This window comes from Strix uralensis, chromosome 20, assembly GCF_047716275.1.
Source record: "Strix uralensis isolate ZFMK-TIS-50842 chromosome 20, bStrUra1, whole genome shotgun sequence".
NCBI classification, from domain to species: Eukaryota; Metazoa; Chordata; class Aves; order Strigiformes; family Strigidae; genus Strix; species Strix uralensis.
The window spans coordinates 3135091-3155768 of record NC_133991.1 but is presented as its reverse complement, the minus strand read 5'-3'; the positions used below and the strand labels follow the sequence as shown (position 1 = coordinate 3155768).

Sequence of the window (20678 nt, the reverse complement as noted above, 5' to 3'; positions counted from 1 at the left end):
GAGTTCTTGAAATTTGTTTTCCTTGTACTCAATTGTTTTCCACTAAATCATTTTCTTGTAACTGAGTACTTTTAATTGAAATTCAAAAAACAAAATTACAACCGAATCTTTTGCCAAATCTCATCTAGCATAAAGCCATTTAAATTACTGCTGGTTTGTCGCTCTGACTCATGTTGCCAGTATCCTCACTTCTGTTTTGTTTTGTTTAGCAGACTGCTATGCCAATTTAATAAACATGCTGTTATATATTCTGTTGTAATTTAGCTGCCATTTTACTTCACTTAGACAGTGATTGGTTATGGCAGGGCTGTAATGCGTTGTCAGCACAGGTTACTCACTACTTGTTGGTGGGGGCCGAACATTGTCTGAGACATAGTGTCATTGCAAAATTGTTTGACAATGTTGACGCTGTAGTTGCGCTGAGCAATAACAACTGCAGAGGTTGAGGAAGGGCATGTGGGAGCGGCTGCACCGAGGGCAGCGATGAAGAGGGAATGCTAAGCAGAGCAGCAGGAAATGGCATCAGGGAAAAGTTTGTCCGTTATTTTTATTCTCTTCTGTTGGTCTTGTTTTATTTTTCCCATTGATTAACTAAGAAAAGTTGATGATTGTCCTGAGGACACAAGTCCACAGAAAAGTTGGTGATGGCTGCGCAGGCTCGGTTCTTTGCCCTGATGAGTATCCTGGAGGGACCAGGCTCTGCTCAGCGCTTGGCCTCTTGGCCAAGATCGATGGATTTGGTGGCAATTTTTGTGATGCACAAGCTCTGCTCCATTGCGAACAGGACCAAACTTAGGTCACATAGGTCACTGTAAAGCAAAAGATGCTTTTGCCTTTCAAACACTATCAACCTGGGGTGAGTTTTAATACATAATGAAGAGGCAAAAGGCTCAATTTTCCACTGTGGATTTTTTAAGCAATCCAATCATTTCATGACAAAATTAGGTTCACTTAAGCTTCTAGTAAACCAGAGTTTTTCCTAAGACAGAAATGGTTTGCCTCTGAATTTCTTAACCTTGTACTATTTTTTTCTTCTGGAGAGTTTTGTTTCTTGCTAGATATGAATTAAAAGTTTTAAAAATGGATAAAATCATTTCCCAAATCTGCACACATCTTTTGAGGAGATGGGAAAGGGAAAGAAATTATTTGGGAGCCCTCCGTCACCATTGAAAAAAAGAAATGTACATTTTTACTCTCCTGCTGGTGTAAATTATAGTAAAATAAGTAAGTGAAAGCCCAGCTTGGGTGGAATTGCTTTCAGCAAACTCTTGAGTTCAATAATCTACTAAGAGTAAATGACTGCAAGGTCTAGGCCTTCATGCAGCACTTTCTGACATTTTATTAATACATGATATTTTGTTATCGAGGGGATTTTTGCATTTGTTTGCTTTAATAAATTCAGAAGCAACCTCAGATATTAAGAGACATTTCTATGTACTGTCATTTAGTTAAGGGCACTGTGTCATAGACATAATAAGATTAAGTATAGCCCAGCTCACTTTCCATACAACCTAGATTTGTCTACCATTTAATTTTGTTCTGAGGCAACCTTCAGTCTTTCCCTGCCCTTTTATGTAAAGTTTTAGGATATAGTACAGAAAGTCATGCATTCCTTTGTGTGTGCTGTCTCTGACAGTGCTGGTGGCAGTTTTTAGGGGTCCCAGCTTTAGGTGTTCGCAAAGGCAGGTGTCACTGCCAGCATGAAGACAGCCATGACTTTAACACATGGTGAAGAAAACTGGCCTTTTTGGGCTTTGATGGAGATGGAGGAGGTAAATAAAAATACTCTAATTGGCTTTTGCAGATTAAATTTATTGCCACTGCTTTAACGTCTGGGAAGATTAGCATTTGGGTCCTGTCTGTGAGGCACGCAGCGTCCTGTTGTTTGCATTGGGCCGGTGGGGAGGCTGGAGGAGAAAACTGAGCTGCAGGCACTGACTCTAAGAAGAGCTGTGGGGATGAGGATGAGGGGCAAGTGGGGGTTATCTGGAGGTGTGGGCAGTATTCGGGGTGGGGGACTCGGTTGGGAGGGTGCGGGGCCTGTAGCAAGAGGGGAGGCTCGCAGCCCCACCAGCCGGGGGGAGCCCTCCCAGCTGAGGCAGAGGAGGGATGGCAGCGTGCCTGCCTGAGGGGAGAGAGGTGTGGGGACAGGGAGGGGAGCCCTCGGGCTCTGGGGAAGCCTGTGGGGAGGGCAGCAGTTTTAATTTTGTGTTTAGTTTGTGGATTGTGGCAGAAGGGTGGGGTGTTACCTGCCACAGGGTGAGGAGGTGTTGGGGTGGAGGGCCCTCTCGGGGCAGAGGAGACATGCTGGCAGCTTGTAGGGCCAAGGCATGTTATGGCTGACAGAAATACCTCCTGCCTGCTCCTTTCCCCCGCAGAGAGTACCGGAAAGTAATAATTTTTCCTTTCCATGCTGCCAATGTACATGGTTTTGCTTCACTCTTCTGCTGGGAATGTTTCCTTCCACATGAAAGGGACTACTTGCACACACAAGATGAAACACAAACTTGAGCATTTTTGAGTAAAGGGGTGTTTTAAGACTGGATTTCTAATGTAACAAGGCATCGGCTTGATCATTTTCTCAGGCAATTTGTTTCATTACACTCAGACATGCAACACTCTCAGCATTGTTGTGTAATTACAGCCCCCAAGGCTGTTCGGTGGGCTCTCCTGCTTCCTGTGGGCCTGCAAGGGGTGAGGGGGAACAGCCTTCATCCTCCGCGTGTGCAATCTCCCCCATCATCCCCACCAAAACTCACAGCAAAGTTTTTCCTCAACTTTGGATCCCACTGCAGTTTGATGGCATCAGAAAAGAGATGTGCAATTGAACTGACAATCAGTGACTGGCATCATGCATAACTCATTATTGTGTCAAGGATTTGGCATGTCCATGGAGAGGAAACCATGTGCGTTGTGTTGACACTGAGCTTGATTCATATCCTACTGGCGGTTATGCCAAATCCTTATCTCATCGGTTCTCATGCCAGATCGCTTGCTTGCATGCCAGATTCTTGTCAGAATAATGAGTTATGCCTAATACCAATCATTCTGTGGCAGATGCCGCCTTGTGTAGCCATTTTGTACAGTTGGGAGTTTGAGCAAAATGGCTGGGTTTTCATACAACGTGAGTGGCATGGTCGGAGCTCTCTGGTAGGGCCATGAAATGGAAAAGGATTCCAAATGGCATCCAAATGATATGTCAAATTTTATGGCAACTTTCTTGAAAAATGTCTTACTGTTGTTAACTCTCCTACACCCTCCCCAAAATATGTATCCCCCCAATATGTTCATTACCTTTCTGCTTTTAAAAGTCTTCAAAATTACATCTGTGGATGTGTCATTCTGAGCAGTTTTGCCTTTCCTTCATCTTCCCCCTTATTAATACAACAGAGTTTTGTAGACAGCTCTGATTCTTTCTCTTGCTAGCAAGAGATTCATCTGCAATCCTTATGAAGGCACCGGCCTGTGTGTCAGCCTACCACACCTCATGGTTTTAGCAGTTACACTTGCCAGGAGATTGTCAAGGGAGATGTGCTATCTCCCTGCTGAAAATAACCCATTATCTCTCTAACATTGTAGAAGGTAGGAAGGACGCGCAAGGAAAAGAGAACCCATGTGCATATTTTACTTCTCCCTATGGGAGAAGTCCAAGGTGCCACCAAAGCGGGAGTGAACATTTGAGCTGATACTGAACTTATAATCGAGTTCTTTGTTGCGAGAACTGAATACTATGAGAAAGGAAAAGGAAGACTTCCACAGGGTACAGTGGTAATGCATATCTGTAAGGGGCGAGAGTGTAGAGTATCTCCTGTTTACCTCATTGACTTGAGTGGGTAATTTGATGGAATAAAGAGAGCAAGAAAAGGCTGAATGTTCCGTAGTTCACATTTGCTTCAAAATCAAAAGGCTCCCAAACCAGCTTGGTATTCTGTGTTACAGGGATATGAAAATTTATACCCTGGTGCTTTCAAATAGAGGTTAAAAAAATTAATCACGTCACACTCCCCATATTCTGGTCATCATTTGTTCTCAAACCACATCCAAGTGACAATGCTTGAAAATAGGTTATTCATAATCATGTTGTTGTTTAAGCTGCATTACTATTTCGTATCCAGCCTATTCGTTTTTCAGAATTCTTCTGCATGAGGCTTTTTCGTTAGTATCTTATATAGAACACAAAACCCATAGTGGAATCATAAAATATTGTACTCCTTAATTTTCTGTTTTTAATAGAAAAATAAATGCACCTGGGCTGACAATTAGGATGCCAAGAGATTTTCCTTAATTTAATTTGAAACAGTTCAAGAGCTTTACGTTGGATATCAGCAGAAATGAGGGCCAAATTCAGGTACAGTTTAATTGGGTACAAATCATGTGGCTTCCCTAGAATTACTTTAGCTTACATAAAATCCACTTTAATTGGACATTTTAAGCATACACACATTTGCATTCCTTTAATAAATCAATTACTTGCAAAACATTTCTAGACACACACTTCCTGGGATAGACTATCTGGTTTACTAAACCTGGGAAAGACTTACTGCAATATGAGGGTGTAGCAAGCTCTCGCACCAGGCAGCAGTGCTGAAAGAGGTAAAAGATAGTTACAGAACAGATCTCTGTTGAAAAAATATTAAAAATCATGGATGACAGTAAGACCTTGGCGTGAATTGGAGCTTCTCTTGTGATGAGCTACCATAAGGGGCTCTTGGAATGCAACCCTTTCACTACTGTTACAGTCACACTTCATATGAAATATTTTCTATGGGAAGACCACACGGATGTGGTACATCTCTAAAGTTACTTTTGCTTCCTAGGGGCTGTGGTATCCAGTTAGCCCTCAATTCTATGAATATTTATACAACATAAATGGGGAAATCGGTGAGTTCCCTTGGTGGAAATGTGATATTGGTATTTTTTAAAGTAAACTTAAATAAGGTCAGAATTTTTTATCCTCTAGAGAAAATTTCACATCTGATTAAATAGTTTACATAAACTTAATCTTTTTCTGCTAGATGCATTATAATCTCAGATATTATTCATGTAGCTATTCCTCTGTGAACCATAAAATGTTCATTTCTTCAAAATGAATATGAAGCTCAAAGCATTAGTGGTCTTAAGAGCATAAAAAGTTTATTGCTTTGTGCTTAACATTTTTCAAGTAACTTTCGAAAGCTGAACAAATTTTGCATTTAGATTAATGGAAGATGTTTTCCATTTGAAGGAACTAGCAAGGGAGTAGCAATAACAAAAATCCCCCAAGGTTAAAAATGTAGCGCTTTTGATTTTTACCAGAACTGTGTTAGCAGAACAATCATTTCTCAGCATGGAAAGGTAACATAATTGGTCTATACAGTGGCAATATAGAAAACGAGTATGCTTCAGAGAAAGCTAATATGGCTCTACTTAATAATTTCCTTCAAGAGCCTGAATTTGAATGTATATTTCACCCAGCTTGAGGCAAACAATTTGTACCCATAAGTTCTAGTGGAAGTTACCAGGGGGTCATGCAATTTATTTTAGTTCTTGAAGTTTTCAGAACTGTAGACCTAAATGCACATTCACTTGCATTGTTTCACCAGTAATTTGATCCAATTGGGCACCATTTTCCTTCTGCTCTATTATGTCAGCTCTAGTGAAAAAAAAAAAAAAAAACTACAACCCTCTCATGAAATATTGTGAAAGAAAAGTTTTCTCAGAAGGGAAAGTATTTCTCAAATTTATACAACCAGCCACTTCAAGAATTTCTCAAATCCTTTCATTCCCTAGCATCTGTAGCCTGCTGTGTTAGTTTCTTAAAAACTGATGTTATGGTGTGAATCCACTTTCCTTTCCAGTTATATTTTTAGAGTCTCTGATTGGGGAAAATAGCTTTCTTCAGAATAGACTAAATCATGTATTTGCCCTTAAACACAGGACAGTGCTTCCCTCCAGCACTGACTACAGCCTGGCTTCCATGTTCGTAAACCCCAGCAGCCAAGTTCCACATGCAGAACGGTGACCGCTTAACCTCTGCGTTTTTAGGCAAATACATATTTTTCTGTGATAAATCATATGGTCCTATAAATCTCAGGAAGTTTGGTGCAGTAACTGAGGGGTCCTTTTTCTATAGAAGTGGCATTGAATAGCAGGAAAGGGTTGTGCTTTCAAGTCTAATTTAGAAGACAAACTCTTGAGCCTCATTGTCCTCTGGGCTGCAGAAGGCTTTGGTAGACCTACAGGGCAGGGCACTGGGAAAGCTTTTCAGTTTCCCCAGTTGAGGGTAATGGTGTATGGATTACATCTCATCACCATCCAGGAGCAGTGAAGTTAGAAGGGGCTAGGTAGTTAAGAGGCACACTGTGTTTTATCAGAACATTTGTATCTAAAATGTTCTGGAAAGATGCATTAGGAGAAACAAGTATTAATGATAGGAATTGCTCCTATTAGATCAGGCTAGGACGCTCCCTCTGCTAGGTTCTGTGAACAACTGGGGGTAGAGGGAAGATGCGTGTTTCTTGTGGGGAGGAGGATGACAATTCTGGAAGCTTATTTTTTAAAACATTGACTGTTCCTTACATTCTCACTTTACAGTACAGCTGTGTACATTCATAATATTTGTGCAGACAGTTGTTTTTATCAATCATAGCCCTTCCTCTCAATGTTGCTTTGTTCCATTGTTTTCTCAGGTGATTTTGTTCCTGTCTCTTCCTTAAATATTAACTTACCTTTTCAATTGTGCTTAAAGTTTTGGTTTATTTATTTTATTTTAGTGGATGCTTCTTTGATTTGTAGAAAAGAATTTCTGTCCTTCTTTGACATGTCCATGTCCTTATAGCAGGAGATCTTTTGAGACAGTTTGATAGACCACTTACATTCTCCCTTAGCCAAGATAACAAATGCTGTAATGTTAATTTTATGGAATTCTTCGTCTGTTGCAGTTCTAGAAATCCATCCTGTGCTTCTGAAGCCATCAGAAGTTTGAACACTGACTTTCAATAAAGTCACTCTACTTTCTTACTTAGATACCAAATGTACCTGAACAGATCTTTCAGACACAAGGTAGAATATCAAGTAAATCCATCCCTCTAGTAATTATCACCAAAAACCTAATGTCTCTTACTTCTCAAGCCAGGGACAGTCTTGCTAGAAGCCTGCCTTTGGGAAATGCTATTTTTCCCTTCCCTGGTTCTACAAGGTTATATGATCTATCCTTACTATAACTGTGTGGCCATTTGTTAGCACACTAGTTTTAGAGCCACGATTCGGTCAGTTTACTGTGATGAGGTAAGGGGATCCTTTTCCCTTTAAGAGGCCATGATCAGAAAAACATGGCCTGAATTTCGTTAGCAGTGTGACAATGAGAGAGATAAGTAGATGTGACAGTTATGAATGACGTACTGTCATGCACTTCTGCGTTCTGACTCAGATAAATTGACACTGCTGTCAAACACAAGCTATGGAGAGTAGAGACCTCTGATGAACCTTCTAATATGGTAAATGGGAGTCTTAATTCTTCATTAACTGGAAAAAGGAGATTTGGCCATGTAATTTTCTCCTTGCTGCCTGTTTTAAAGATTCCAATAACCCAGCATTTACAGTTGACTAGGCAGGGATTGCTTTTTCCTATGCTAGCGACATGCAGGCTGTGAAATCTAAGGAAGCGCCGCTTAAACACAGACTTATTGCCTTGGTTATCTTTAATGACTTTGAAATGTATTGGCCTCATTATGGAACAGTGCAGTTATCAATTCCTCTAATTAGGTGATGTGGTCCCATAAGAAATTTAACATTAAAGTGCAAAAATGAGTTAGTGGCATCAATTGCTGGCAACCTGGGTGTTGGCACTGAATTTAAAGCAACAGTGCTCTTTTTCCCTCTGCGTCAATCTTATTCATTCAAATATCAACAGTAATTTTTTTCAATTCATTTATTTTTGCCTATGTGAAGAGCTATTTATTTGTCTGAGAATTTCTTTGCTTTCTGAAGCTCTATTCCGTGGTGTAAATACTAGCAAACAATGAGCTAGCTGATGCAGAGGGAGCTCTCTCCATTTACAGGTCAGACTAGTCAGTAAAACTGCCAGTCCAACTTTTCCTTTTTAGTGGCCCTTTCAATCTGAAGATCTCATAGCAATTTATAAGCATTAAATAAAAGTGACTTGCCCACAGTCATACCACGCAGCAAGAAAGCTGAAAACAAAGCACGATACCTGCGGTTCAGTCACCTTCCCAGATTTTGTAATGCTGTTCCCTCCTACCAGTGTCTGTCTGAGGTTACATTTCTCTTTTCCACCATATGGAAAGGATTATTGGTGGCCAATTTAGAACAGGCATACGCCTGTCTTGTTGGGAGGAAAAGAGGGTCTGAGAAACCTGATTTTAATGTGGTCTAGTTTCTACAAGAGTTTTGGTATGGCTGTGTGTAAAAGCAAGTGCACAATAGTTTATATCTTGTTATTCTTCTCCTTAAGTCATACAGCACAATCTCATAGTTTATTTCCATGTGAAGATAGTCTCCAGTTACTACGAGTTTGTAAAGCTTGGTGGGGAATAGTGTATGGCTGGGCAGTGTGTGGTGTTAATGTGGGGAATATATCTATTATGAATACATCAGGGGGAACATACTGCTTTAAATTAGAATTTTTCATGTACTTATTCAAGTGGTTCCAAAGACATCTAAAATCCTAGAATTACAAACCACTAATGGTTACAAACCCAGTACTGGAATATGATTTCTGACTGGCTAGCCAAGCAGTAATCCAGTGCTGGAAATATCAACCTATGCTTTCCACATAGACATGTATCTCATACTGTACTGGCCTCACTTAACCGTCCTGAATCTGTAATGTTGTGCCACTCTTTCCCTCCCTTCTCAAAGGAAAAGTACTACTGGATCACAAAATTATTTATTTTCTGCTAAAAAGATCACAGAAAACTGTTACTTGTCCATTGGTAGCGGAATTTTGGAGTATAAAAAGGATGGAGTGCTTTAATCTAGGACCTTGAGTCTCAGCGATGTTCCACTAGACACCTACATGCATGTTATTTATATAGCTAGAGATCTTTTAGAAGTGGGGCCTTTAGCTCTTCTGTGCCTCAGATATTCATGCACAAAAGGGGGATAATTATTTTCCACAAAGTTGTTTAAATACCGTAATGTTTTCACGGTGTTCAGGTATTATAGAGGTATGAGGATATGCATTTGTTCAAGCTGAATAAGCAAGCAGAAGAGTAATACTGCTCAGTGGTTCTTTGCTCCATGGCATCTGCTTAGCCTTAACATGCTACGAAATCTCCACTGCTGCAGGTTGGTGGGAGCTGACAACACACAGAGGCAGAGGCAAGAGAAGTAACACATCAAGCATTGCTGTAAGTCAGGAGCAGCTCATCCGTTCAGGATCCTGCCCATCCCCCAGTTCATGGCCAGAGTGGCTGTCCCATGCCAGACACCTGTGTCAGGACCTCTGGACACCTGCACAGGCCTCCTTCTCCTTGAGGGCTTGAAGCCCAGAGCTCCACAGCTCTGGAGATGCAGCTGTGACTGAGTTTGGTTCCCACCCTGGTACAGCTGCTCTGGGCCACTGCTCTTTCTAGTGCCAGCTGGCGCATTGGCACAGCACTGCAACCCCAGAGATGGGCTTTGTCTCAGAGGGAAGTGGGGCAGATGTCTGTACTTGCTGTCAGGTTTGTGGCTGGACTTTTGGTTCATGCTCAGAAAATTAGGAGGTGTTGAGATAGACTTTGGGAAGGAGGTTGTAGGCTTGGAGGAGTGTGCCAGCACAGCTGGCAGCACCTTTCATCATGTCTAGCATCCCAGATGTGGACCTTAGGTCTTCAGAAAATCCTGATGTAGCACTGCATAGGTATTAGAAGGATCCAACATCAAACCTTTTTTAAGTCAGAAGGAGAGACGATTACAGCGTTGTGAAAAGGTGCAATGTGTGTGTCAGTGAATAATTTCATTCCCTCTCTGTGAGGTTCAACGAGGGGAAGAGGATAAAGCAAACTGCACTGAACAGTACAGATATTTGTTGCAGATGGCCATAAGCAGGAAGGCGCTGTGTACTGACAACACAGTGAGGATAAGTGCCTGAATTTTGGTCAGATTCATAACTCGTTTTGGTGGGTTTGTTTGAGTCTATTCCCCACGTCCTAGTGCAGAAAGTATCAAGAGACCTTAAATTGCCATCACATTGCCCATCCTGCAGTAGTGTGCTAAAGCGATGAGGTCACTCTACAGATATATTTCTTTGGTTGCTTTTGGAGAACAGGGCATTTGTTAAAGACTCACGGCCAAGAAGATGGGGAATGGATGAATTCTCTTTATCTGCTTGGGCACCTAACTTGGGTGTTCTGAGTTGCTTCAGTAATTGCTTCAGCTCATTGCTTCCACTCCTCTCCTTTCACTGTGCACTGCTTTTTTTTCTCTGGAATCACTGTTAGATGTTTGACATAGAGTACACAATCCTGCCACCCTTTCCACCCCTTCTGTTGTGCACACCTGGTCTGGAGCTGTTAGCAGGAGTAACGTAGCTCTAGTGGGGTGGGGACTGTGCTAATATGTACATATTTGTGAGCATACCCAGTCCGAGCCCTCCTAGATATTTCAGTACTTGGGGACTTAATGCAGGGGCTCTTTCTCTGTTCAGCCATGTCTTTCTATCTCTGACTACTACACATTGCAGAAGCCCCTCATAGATATAATGTTTTGTTCTAAGTCCACATGATGCCCTCCCCTGCAATGTGTCTGAACATCTCCCAGCAGTGCCTTAAACACTGCAACTGACACCTACTAGGTGTAACGTCTAGTTTATTCTCTCATCTTCTGTTCAGAAAGAGAAGTATGTGCAGTACATTTTTTTTGCTTTAAATAAATAAACACGTGCACGTGCAGTCCCACACAGTGGTTGTTGCTGCCGATGTGTATTTAGAGAAGTTATGCTGAAGAAGTTCTCCTTTTACTTGGACTGGAAGGAAAGAGGAATGGGATAATTCTGCTTTCTGATGGAGCCAGTTCTGCTCTCTTGCATTAGCTTTCAGGATGTTTTTGTTTAACATGTAGACAGGCCCTGTTCTAGCAATGGATATCATCAGAGTATCTGAGAAGCACAGTGGTTATCTATGCCCAAATAAGGAAGAAAAAAACCCCTCATCCATCTAGTTTTCTCCCCTGCATTGTTTATTCTAAATTGAGTTTGCAATTTTCCTTTTCTGAAAATGGTATTTTCAATGATGACGTTTCATACTGACCATACTTTTGCATAGTCGATGCAAGAAAAAAAGGAATGTTGGTAGGAGAAGGGCCACCTATTAATTCTGTACGCCATTCAGGAGTCAAAAAGTTGACAGAAAAAATTGGACCACAGTTAACCTTTGTTTAAGTGTAGACTCCATGTTTTCTCCATAGTCCCAGGTGACAGCCTGCATGTGCTGTGTGCAGTGATGCATGTTCCTAAACCACACATCTTATCCTCATCTTATCTTAAATATTTCTGTATTGTTCTTACAGACATTTCATGAAAATCAATGAAAATGATTTATCTAAGAAAAAAATTAAGCATAGGGTAAGGAAAAGACAGACAATAGCTGTGCTTTACAGTCCTACAAGCCCTTAAACAAAACATCTCCTTCAAAAGAGATGCTGTAGCTTTAATATTGGCTGCTGTTTCCTTGAATGGAGTTACCCAATCTTTCATCAAAGAAACATATCTCCCATATCCCTGTCTTTAAAAACAGCAATTATGTGTAAATGCCTTCTGATTTATTTGAGCCAGGGCCACCGGCCAGTGTGAGTCACCACAATTTATTGCTAACCGTCACTTTTACATGATAGGTTTGTAACAAATATCTGCCGCATATTGTTAAATTAATCTTCCATTTAAAATTAATGGAGTTAGACTCCCCAGGTTCAATGTAATTTCGTGTTCACGGGCAGGGAGTGATGTGAGCTGCATACAAAATGAGCTGAGGCCAAACGCCCTAATCTTTCATCACCTTGAACCTAGTGACTAGGACGCCTTCTCAGCACCAACTAATGAGATTGAGCTTGCTTCTCTCCTGAGGACGCCAGCTCAAAGAAGCTTTTCTGCTCAGATACAGCAGGCTTCGTCTTATTTTAATAATTCCTCAGATATGACATGCCTGATGTTATGTATGAAAGAGTCAGGCTTGAAAAAGAGATGAAATGAATTTTATATCATTACTTCAAAACCGAAACCAGCTAAAGGAAGTATGTCACAGTTAAAAATGCAGTAAGCATTTTAGCTATGAAATATTTTGAAAGTAAACAGGAGTCATTCTTTCATTTATTATTATAATGCGGCCTCACCTTAGACTCATCTTCTGTAATTCCAGTCCCATTCATAAATTAATAAGAATAATGTAGATGAAAGCAGCAGACTGTCCAATAAGCATGTGGATGGGACCATCAGAGAGAAGAGATTTAATTCCTAATGGAATATGCCATGCTATAGTGCTGAGCTCTATCATTTCTCTTTGTGGGCATTTGTAGAAAATGAGCCTGTCTTTTATGCAATGGCAGGCTGCAAATCCATCATACATTGTTTAAAAATAATTGAGTTGAATTGTATCAGTGTACCTTTCTGTCTTTCCTTTATTGTGGCTTTAAAGAAGTAGTAATTTTGGTTATATTTTAGTATTTATCAGTGCAAGAGACTAATAGCATTAGTTATATCTATACAGGGGTCTGTGCAATTGTATGTCATGGTCAGGGTACCTTCATCTGCAGCAATAACCCTGTTGCTTCTGTCACCCCTCCTGACTCCCCAGCCTCCCTGACTTCTGTACCAAGAGCATGAGAACCTGCTTCTCCATCCACGCCATGGAGAGCGGCCTTGCCAGGCGTACGAGTCATGCAGCGGGGATGGGGATCAAGCAGCCCTCTTCTCTGCTGCTCAGTCATGCCACAGGGCTGTTTCAAGCACCATGTACCAGACAGAGCAGGATGATGAACACATCTGCTCTACCTTGCGTATGGTCTCCAGACAGTGAAAAGTAGCTGAGGTGCTACTTCCTAGGAAGAAAGGTTAGAAACATAGGATTTTTTGGTCTAGAGGAATGTCTTAGGAGAGAAAGGAGAAAGGTCTTTCCATGAACTGCTGTTGAACGGAGAAGAGCATAATTTGTTCTAGGTCATGTGGTGGGTGAGATATGGGATGGTAGAATGTGAACGTTTTCAAATCTTCCTCTTATTTTCATGGATATGTATGGGGGAAAAATGTTTTGAACCATCTGGACAGCTGAAGAGAGTATCAACAGTGATTTCTTTCTACTGTGCTGTTTTGATCAGTCTTCCTGTATATTCCATGTGGGGTAGTTTTCCACAACCAAGTAGACCTCGATCTGGTTCTTTCACATCTTGTACCACTTTGTATCGGTTGCAGCTATTCTGATTTCTATGGAATACTGACTTCGGTTAAACTAGTGAACATACCAATATCAGGCACCTTCGTCTTTGTGGTGGTTTTGTGGCTGAGAAAAATCATCACCATTTTAGTCATTTGGTAGAACTACTGATTTTGACTTCTTAAACTTTTTGTTTATTTATTTAAAATCAATTTTCAGGATTTGATCTTGTTCCTCTATACAATCTTGCCTGATTTAAGCCTCAAAAATTTGTCAGTTCTTTTTTTTCATTGTTCTCTTTTCTTGTTTAAAGTGGAATATATGCATGTATACCCTCAGTTATGGGTACTCTATGTTCTTTTGCAAAACAGCTGAAACTTGGTGCTTCATGCTGCGTGCATTCACCAGTTCTGACATCCACATGTGTCTGATTTCCTCTTCCTCCACATTATTGCTGCCAATTGCCCAATTTTTCTTCCCCTCTCAGATACAATACTGGGGTAGAACAATAGGATATGCCCAAGTAACCTGGACATATCCCTTGGCCTGTTTATTAATCCACACTCACCCAAAGTAATAAGGAGTGCCGATAAGAGTACAAAATTTAAAGCCATGGCCACGGCAGTTGGCATCAGCTGGGGACCAGCCCTCAGTGTTTGGTCCTGAAAGAATGACCAAGGGGTCTCTGGGTTTATTAGAGCCTGGAGCAGTCGGGGGAAGCTGCAGTCTCTGCGGTGTGAGGAGCAAGTCCACATGGTGACGGCAGGGTCAGTCTGTGCACAGTGAGCCTTCCAGTGCACAGAAGGAGCTTTCTTGTGTTACCTTTTGTAGCAGGTTGCTTTGTATGTAAAAAATATGGTGCCAGCTAGGACTGGCTCTGCTGCCTCGCAGAAGAGAGAAAAATAAATCAAGTTCCTTTTCCGCTTTATTTACTGGCTATTCATTTTTATACCAGGCTTTGCAGCAGACAGCAATGAAACTTCTAGATATTCATAAACAAAAATCTGGTCTTCTGTCCACTGATATAGATCAGGGAGGCCAGAGTGGATGTTGAGAAAGAAGAGAGTTGTAAAAAAACATTGAAATAGATTTATTGGAGACTTCAATATCTGTTGAAGTCAGCAAAGCTGGAATAAGCTTTAAGTAAACACTATCAATTTCGATGATAAGATTTAGATGGTGGCTTCTATTTTTTTTTTTTTTTCACTAGACGAAACAATATCACAAAGCTTGTCTTCATGGAAATGTGATCAAGATGTAAGCAGTTCTGTCGTTAACTCCTTTACATTAGGTTTAGTTACAGTCAATTCTCTTTGAATAGCAGAAGATGTGTCTCTTAGCATTGGAATTTTTCATTATGTGGGCTTTGCATCTTAATGCTTTTCCTGTCTCCTTATATTCTGGATTGTTGCCATTTTGCAAGGTGAAAAGGTTACCAGTTCCAGCTCTTGCAGCGGTGCTGTGCTGGACCTTCTGGATACCCCTGGAAGCCTTTTGTCTTACTTTTTATTAAGAAAAAATGTACATTCAGGTGAAATGAGTTTCTTAGTTTCAGCATCCAGAAGTATAAAAAAAAGTTCCCTTCTATGCAGTGCATTTGATTGGGAATAAAAATGACTGATGGCAGCCCGTACTGGACCCTTTTGTTCAATTCAGCTATGATTATGGAGCCTATTAGCTGGAGTTACAACCTATTTAAGAGCACTGCTTACTAGTAATGGGGGCCAAATGATTTTGGAAAGTTCAGATTTACTGGGCTCCCTGCAGAAATGAATTCAGCACTGAACATATTGATGCAGAGCCTGAATGAGGCTGTTCCAGTGGGACTCAGAATTGTGTGCTTAGCAAGAAATGAGCGGGTAGTAGAATTAAAGATCAGATAGATGTGAGGCTCAAGGGCAGTCTAAACTCTGAAGTTCATCACAGCAACTTAATCAGACTAAAATGAGTGTTGCACTGACAGGAATCAAGCCTGTGTGTGACGGGAAATTTAGCTTGTTAAAATGGTGCTGTGTTTCTTCTAAGTCCCTGTTTTGTAAGGTCTTGAAGTGTTTTAAAGTAATTGTGAGATGTCGGTGTTCGGTGACTGCTGAGGCAGCTTGGTTTTTGTTAATGGGGATGTTGACTCTCTGCGTGATATTTACCTTTGATATAATGTATCTGCAGTTTTAGTGCTAAAAGACCAGCCCCTTGCTTCCCTTCAGAAGCAAGGCAAAGCTTCAGGGTTCTCTCAGTGGTTTTTGGCACAATCTTAAATTCTGCTCTGGGGAGAGGAAAAGTTGGATTATTGAGCCCCCAGTCCTGCACCTGAACAAGACCCCCATGAACCAGACTTCATGTGGTGCAGTGAGCATGGTGCCCCGTGGTCCCTGTGGTCACCCACGGCTCACAGGGACCACAAGAGGAGAAATGCCCTCCCCAGCACCACAGTGAACGATGCGGGAGCAAGAGGCTTGTAGGACTGCTTTGTCATTCACACTTGGCTATTTAGCGGGGCACGTCCTGCTGCCTTTCCAGAGACAGATCAAGTAACTTTTTGGCATGGAGTGCCTTAAAAAAAATTTTTTTTTTCCCTTGGCCCAGTCTAGTCTTTGAATGTAGGGGAGATTTTACTTTTGTACTGGTTGAAGTCTCATCCATCCGCTGCATCTAAAGTCTCCACCAAGTTTCTTTCTTAGCTCCCTCAGAAGTCTTAAGCCACAGCCCCAGTTTTCCCATCCATATCCAGCCATGCCCAGTTCTTCAGAGCTGTCCAGTTCTGTAATTCCCGTGCTTATGGATACACGACTCTCCCCTTCTAGATATTGCTTCATTACTGCCATCTCCCCTTCTTGTACCTCCCCCAAATGTAACACGTCTTAGTCAGCACCAAGCTCGTCCATCCTTGTACCTCTATCCTGCTCATCAGATACCTTCCTCCACCTGTGTCCACATATACAAAGTAGCAATATACTTCTGAAACACTGTTCAATAACAGTGCACTCCACTGACAAATCTTTCACAATCCTCTTTTCTGACTTTGCTTCTGCTTTGGGACAGGAAATTTATTTGTTCTAAATCAAAATTTCTTGCTGCATACAAACTGGTACTTGAAAGTCCCTTTTTTATAGATCATGGGAATGTACTGCTTTGTTGTCCTTGAATGGAGCTGTGAATATTCAGCATTTGTCAGTTAAATCACTGCTTTCCTCCTGAACAACAACAGCAGACTCTTGATCCAGCCTAGAGCCAAGCAGGAGGGACTGTGATTTTGCACCTTGTGAAACATGGTGGTTGGTTTGTGAAGAGAGTCTGGGAGAATTTGGTGGCATTCATGTAGTAAACAAATGGGAAGCATAGACCTGGTTTTAGATTTTTAATGCTTTTAAGTGTGACCTTAAAAATCGTATTCACTGGGACATGCTTTTACAGGAGTGTATTGGTCTCCTGTAGGACCCGGACCCGTGCAGACAGCAGTGTACATGCGGCTATAGCTGTATCACAGTCTCTGGCTGCACAAGGTCAGACATCCAGTAAAGGACTGGAAATGCTTTACTGAGGCTGCAAGAGTGGAAAGACAGGGCAGTTTCTGGGTCACCATTCTGACCAACTGTTCACGTAATTGTTACATGAGACATTGCTTATAGGAGTCCTATTTTCAATCATACGAGCATGTCCCAGATTTTTATAAACCATCTGTTCAAGTGAAGAACTTCCAGGTTGTGGGTTTTCGGGTGAGGGGGGGAAAAAGGCAGAAGGAAAATTTCAAGCGGGAGTTAGAAGTCATGTGTCAGCTGTGGTCTGGTAGGAGTCTTTTTAAAGCTACAATGAAAGATCATGAGAGAAACGGTTTCAGCTTGACACACAGATGATAAAGCAAGCCTTAAACAGAAGCTCTGGCTGCACAGCAGGTAAAGAAATCCTGCTTAGATTAAAAATAAATATTTTATGCTGCCTGTATACAAAGCTTTTTTTTTTTTTTTTTTAATAGCTTAAAGCCCTATACAGTTGGCAGCAAGTAGAAGAAATTAAAAGAAGGTGGTTTCATTGTTTTGTTAAGGTGGGAACCCCTCAAAAAGATAAGTTGAGGGGTTTTTTTTAATGATAAAATTAAAGGACAGGCTACTCATTAGAATTATGAAGCGTAAAAGCATTTGCAAATTACCTGTCTCTGCATGTTTATAGCAAAGAGTAAATCCAACCCTTATAATGTCAGATGGCAAATAATTTTTTGAGGCAGACGTCAAGGTGCACAGTACAAGAGAGAGCTCAGCTGTAATATGCATGAGTTGGTGCTCTCTGCTCAGAGGGGCAACCGTGAGGTAAGGAACGACATCATCCGCTCCCCTTCCTTTGCCATCCATTTGGAGCATTTTAATGACTAAAGCAGGGTAAACATTTGTGAGGATAAACATTGTTTTCCTGCTGAGCAACAATGTCTCCTGTATGAGAACAGGATTGTTTTGGCATATGTCGGCTCTAAATATCCCTGCAGATACTTTACAGGAATTGCTACCTCTTTAAACATTTATGCTATTAAAAATCAGGACGATTGTTGACATAAACCTGTGATAGCAGCTGCATTGTAGACAGAGTATGAATTTTTTATATTATTGATGAGAAGCTTATATCATTTATGTACTGTAGTAAGGGAGGCGTATGAATGCTGAATACAGAAAATTATGTGATTGAAACCATTTAAGAGTATCAGGGCACAGTATTTATTAATGTGTCCCTCTCAAAAGGAACATGAATGCAGTAAATGGAAAACAAAACAATGCTAAGTGATTTATAATATTTTAAAAACTCTTGTTGGGATGAAAATAAGTTTTGTGGCTCTACAGCCTGGGTTATCTGATTCAGGTACCAGTGTCAGCACTGCAGGAAAAAGTGATGTTTTCAGATCATGAGAGCAGGCAACCAGTGGGTTGAAGCTCATGGGCTTGGAGGGCTTGTGACCGGAGAAGGTGAGATATGGGAAAGGGATGACTGCAAAAGAAGTTTTGAAGGACATTGTTTTTGTGTATGTTTTCTTGCCTTAAATTACTGTGTCTCTGGAGGCAGGACTAAGGCTGAGGTTGTCTCTTGCTCTCGAGAAAAGATGTTTACCTTCTTTTTAATCCTTTCTGTTTTCTTTCTTGTCTCTCATGGTTTCTCTGTAACTCGCTCTTGCCTGTAGCTTAGTGCTTTCTTTTCAGACCCTGCTCTTCCCACTGAGAACAGTCTCAGAACACTTCTCTCTGCTCCCAAAAGGAAGGATTTAGTTGCTTAAGTGGGAAAATTTCCCTCATTGGAGGGCAGATGGGGGGCTGTGCAGTTTGTGAGGATTATGGTTCGCGTTGTGGGGAAGTTCCACAGTAACTCCTTCAACAAATATCTCCTGCGAGGTCTCAGTGTGATCTAAAGCTCTGCTCCCTCCAGCATAGCCTCAGGAGGTGGAGGAAGCAGTTCAACTTTTCCTCCTTCAGGCATGACTGGCCCTGTTTTTGCAGAATCCCACTTGGAAGTTGTATGAGTGCTTCATGTTTCCTAGCACCAGACAGGCTAAATTAAATTTTCATATGTTGTCCTTACTCATTTTTTCTAAAAGAAGCATCACTGAGTAAATTTTCAGGGTGTTCTTCTTCTAATGGAAGCACAGCCATTGCTCGATTTGTGGCATTGCTGGCTTTTTCCATCCTCACTGAATATTACAGTTAAGGTTCTGATATTATGTATATGAATAGCACCACTAAGTCAGCGTAATTCCTCATGTGCTTTTGTGCACTGATGGACTGTGGTATTTCACTCATCCATCCAGGGTCTTCCTGGAGGGAGAGAATATTCCCATGTCAGCCCTTCCTCCAAGAGGAACCACCTGGAACCACATTTTGCAGAAGTACTAGTACTCTTGAGAATTGTGCGTGCATCCACAGATATGCGAGGCAGTTGAGATTACAGTTTGGGCAGTCTGGGACTCCGTTAGGGATTATGGATGGTAGCAGTAGCAATGGTGATTTGTACAAGGGAGGCACCTGTATGCAGGCTCAGATCACCGGTTCGTTTCATATAAGCCACCAAACAGCTGGTCAGTGGTAATAACTTCTCATCACCTCAGCCCTAGGCTGTATTTAAACCAGTGACCTAGAGGTGAAAGGCTGTGTATCCTATTACCAGTCCACTGAGACATCCAGTCCGCAGTGGGATATGTCTATAAATTAATATAGCTCTGGATTAATATTGCAGACAAAAAGCTACATTAAAAGAACATTATTAGGGTTGCAAAGTCAAGCCTGTGAAAGTTAAGAAATGTGAGAATTAAGGTTGCCTGTTCAACCTTAATTTGCCCCCTTCTGTGTATGCATTATGATACAGCCTTTAATTACATGATCACATTCTACTCAGCCTGAGGCAGACACCTGGCATAGAAAATTTCAGCCCAAATGGTTTGAAGTTTGGCAAAGTTATAATCAATTGAAAAAAGAGGATCTTGTAAGAAGTGTCTGGCAACTTTAACAAAAGGCTGTAGTTTGTGTTGATTTCCATTTATTTTACTGTATCCAAAATGTGTTTAACTTAAAATATTCTGGTAAAATATTCAGGTAAGATCCATCTGTGTGGAAGACCCAGGAGGGCAGTGTGTACCTCAAATTGTTTAAATACAGTAAGGATCTTTTTAACAAAAATCATCTATTGTTCAGACATACAGTGCCAAAAAGATGAAGCTGAAATGGGGTACCAGTTTAGGTGGTTTTTTTATATATATAAAATATACCCACAAAGATGAAAAATAATCTCTGCAGGTAACAACCAAGTCAGTCAAGTAAATTGAATATTAGAGAAAATCAGATTCATTTTCATGGCATCTTTTTAAGCAGAGGGTTTATTCAACCCAACTCTCTTTTCACCTCAGAGCTACTTGGGAATTGTTGTGTTGTGCTGATGAAGAACAGTGCATGGCATTCTAATTTACATTCTTTTGTAGAATGTATTTGTTCATTTACACTTCATATAAAGTATGTTCCAACGTGTAAAGATTTCATGCACTGGTGGGTGGTCTTTGCCCTTAAAAGTAAAAAGGAGTGCTTATTTCACAACACACTAATGATTAGTTTATAATTTATTGGAGTACTGGCACAGTAATTACCAGGATCATTTTGGAGTTTGGGCAGGAAGAGGCTCCATCGTTCTGTACCCAAAGCACGTTATATTTACAACATTGGGTGCAAGTGCTACTCTCCCAATTAAGTGAAGAATCAGAAGAAATTTGGCAAGCAAGGGTTAACTCTGACAGGGATTTCAGAAGGTGTTTGGATATATGAAGCTGCGGTACAATCTTACTTAACCCAGCTTTAGGGCTCCTAGGACTGGGTC

The 20678-nt window shown here is 41.1% G+C and overlaps 1 protein-coding gene across 7 annotated transcripts in view; it reads left to right on the top strand.

The window, feature by feature from the left end:
• AUTS2 (activator of transcription and developmental regulator AUTS2) overlaps nucleotides 1–20678 on the top strand; it is a 795956-nt gene that overhangs the window by 440474 nt on the left and 334804 nt on the right. The window lies entirely within an intron of this gene.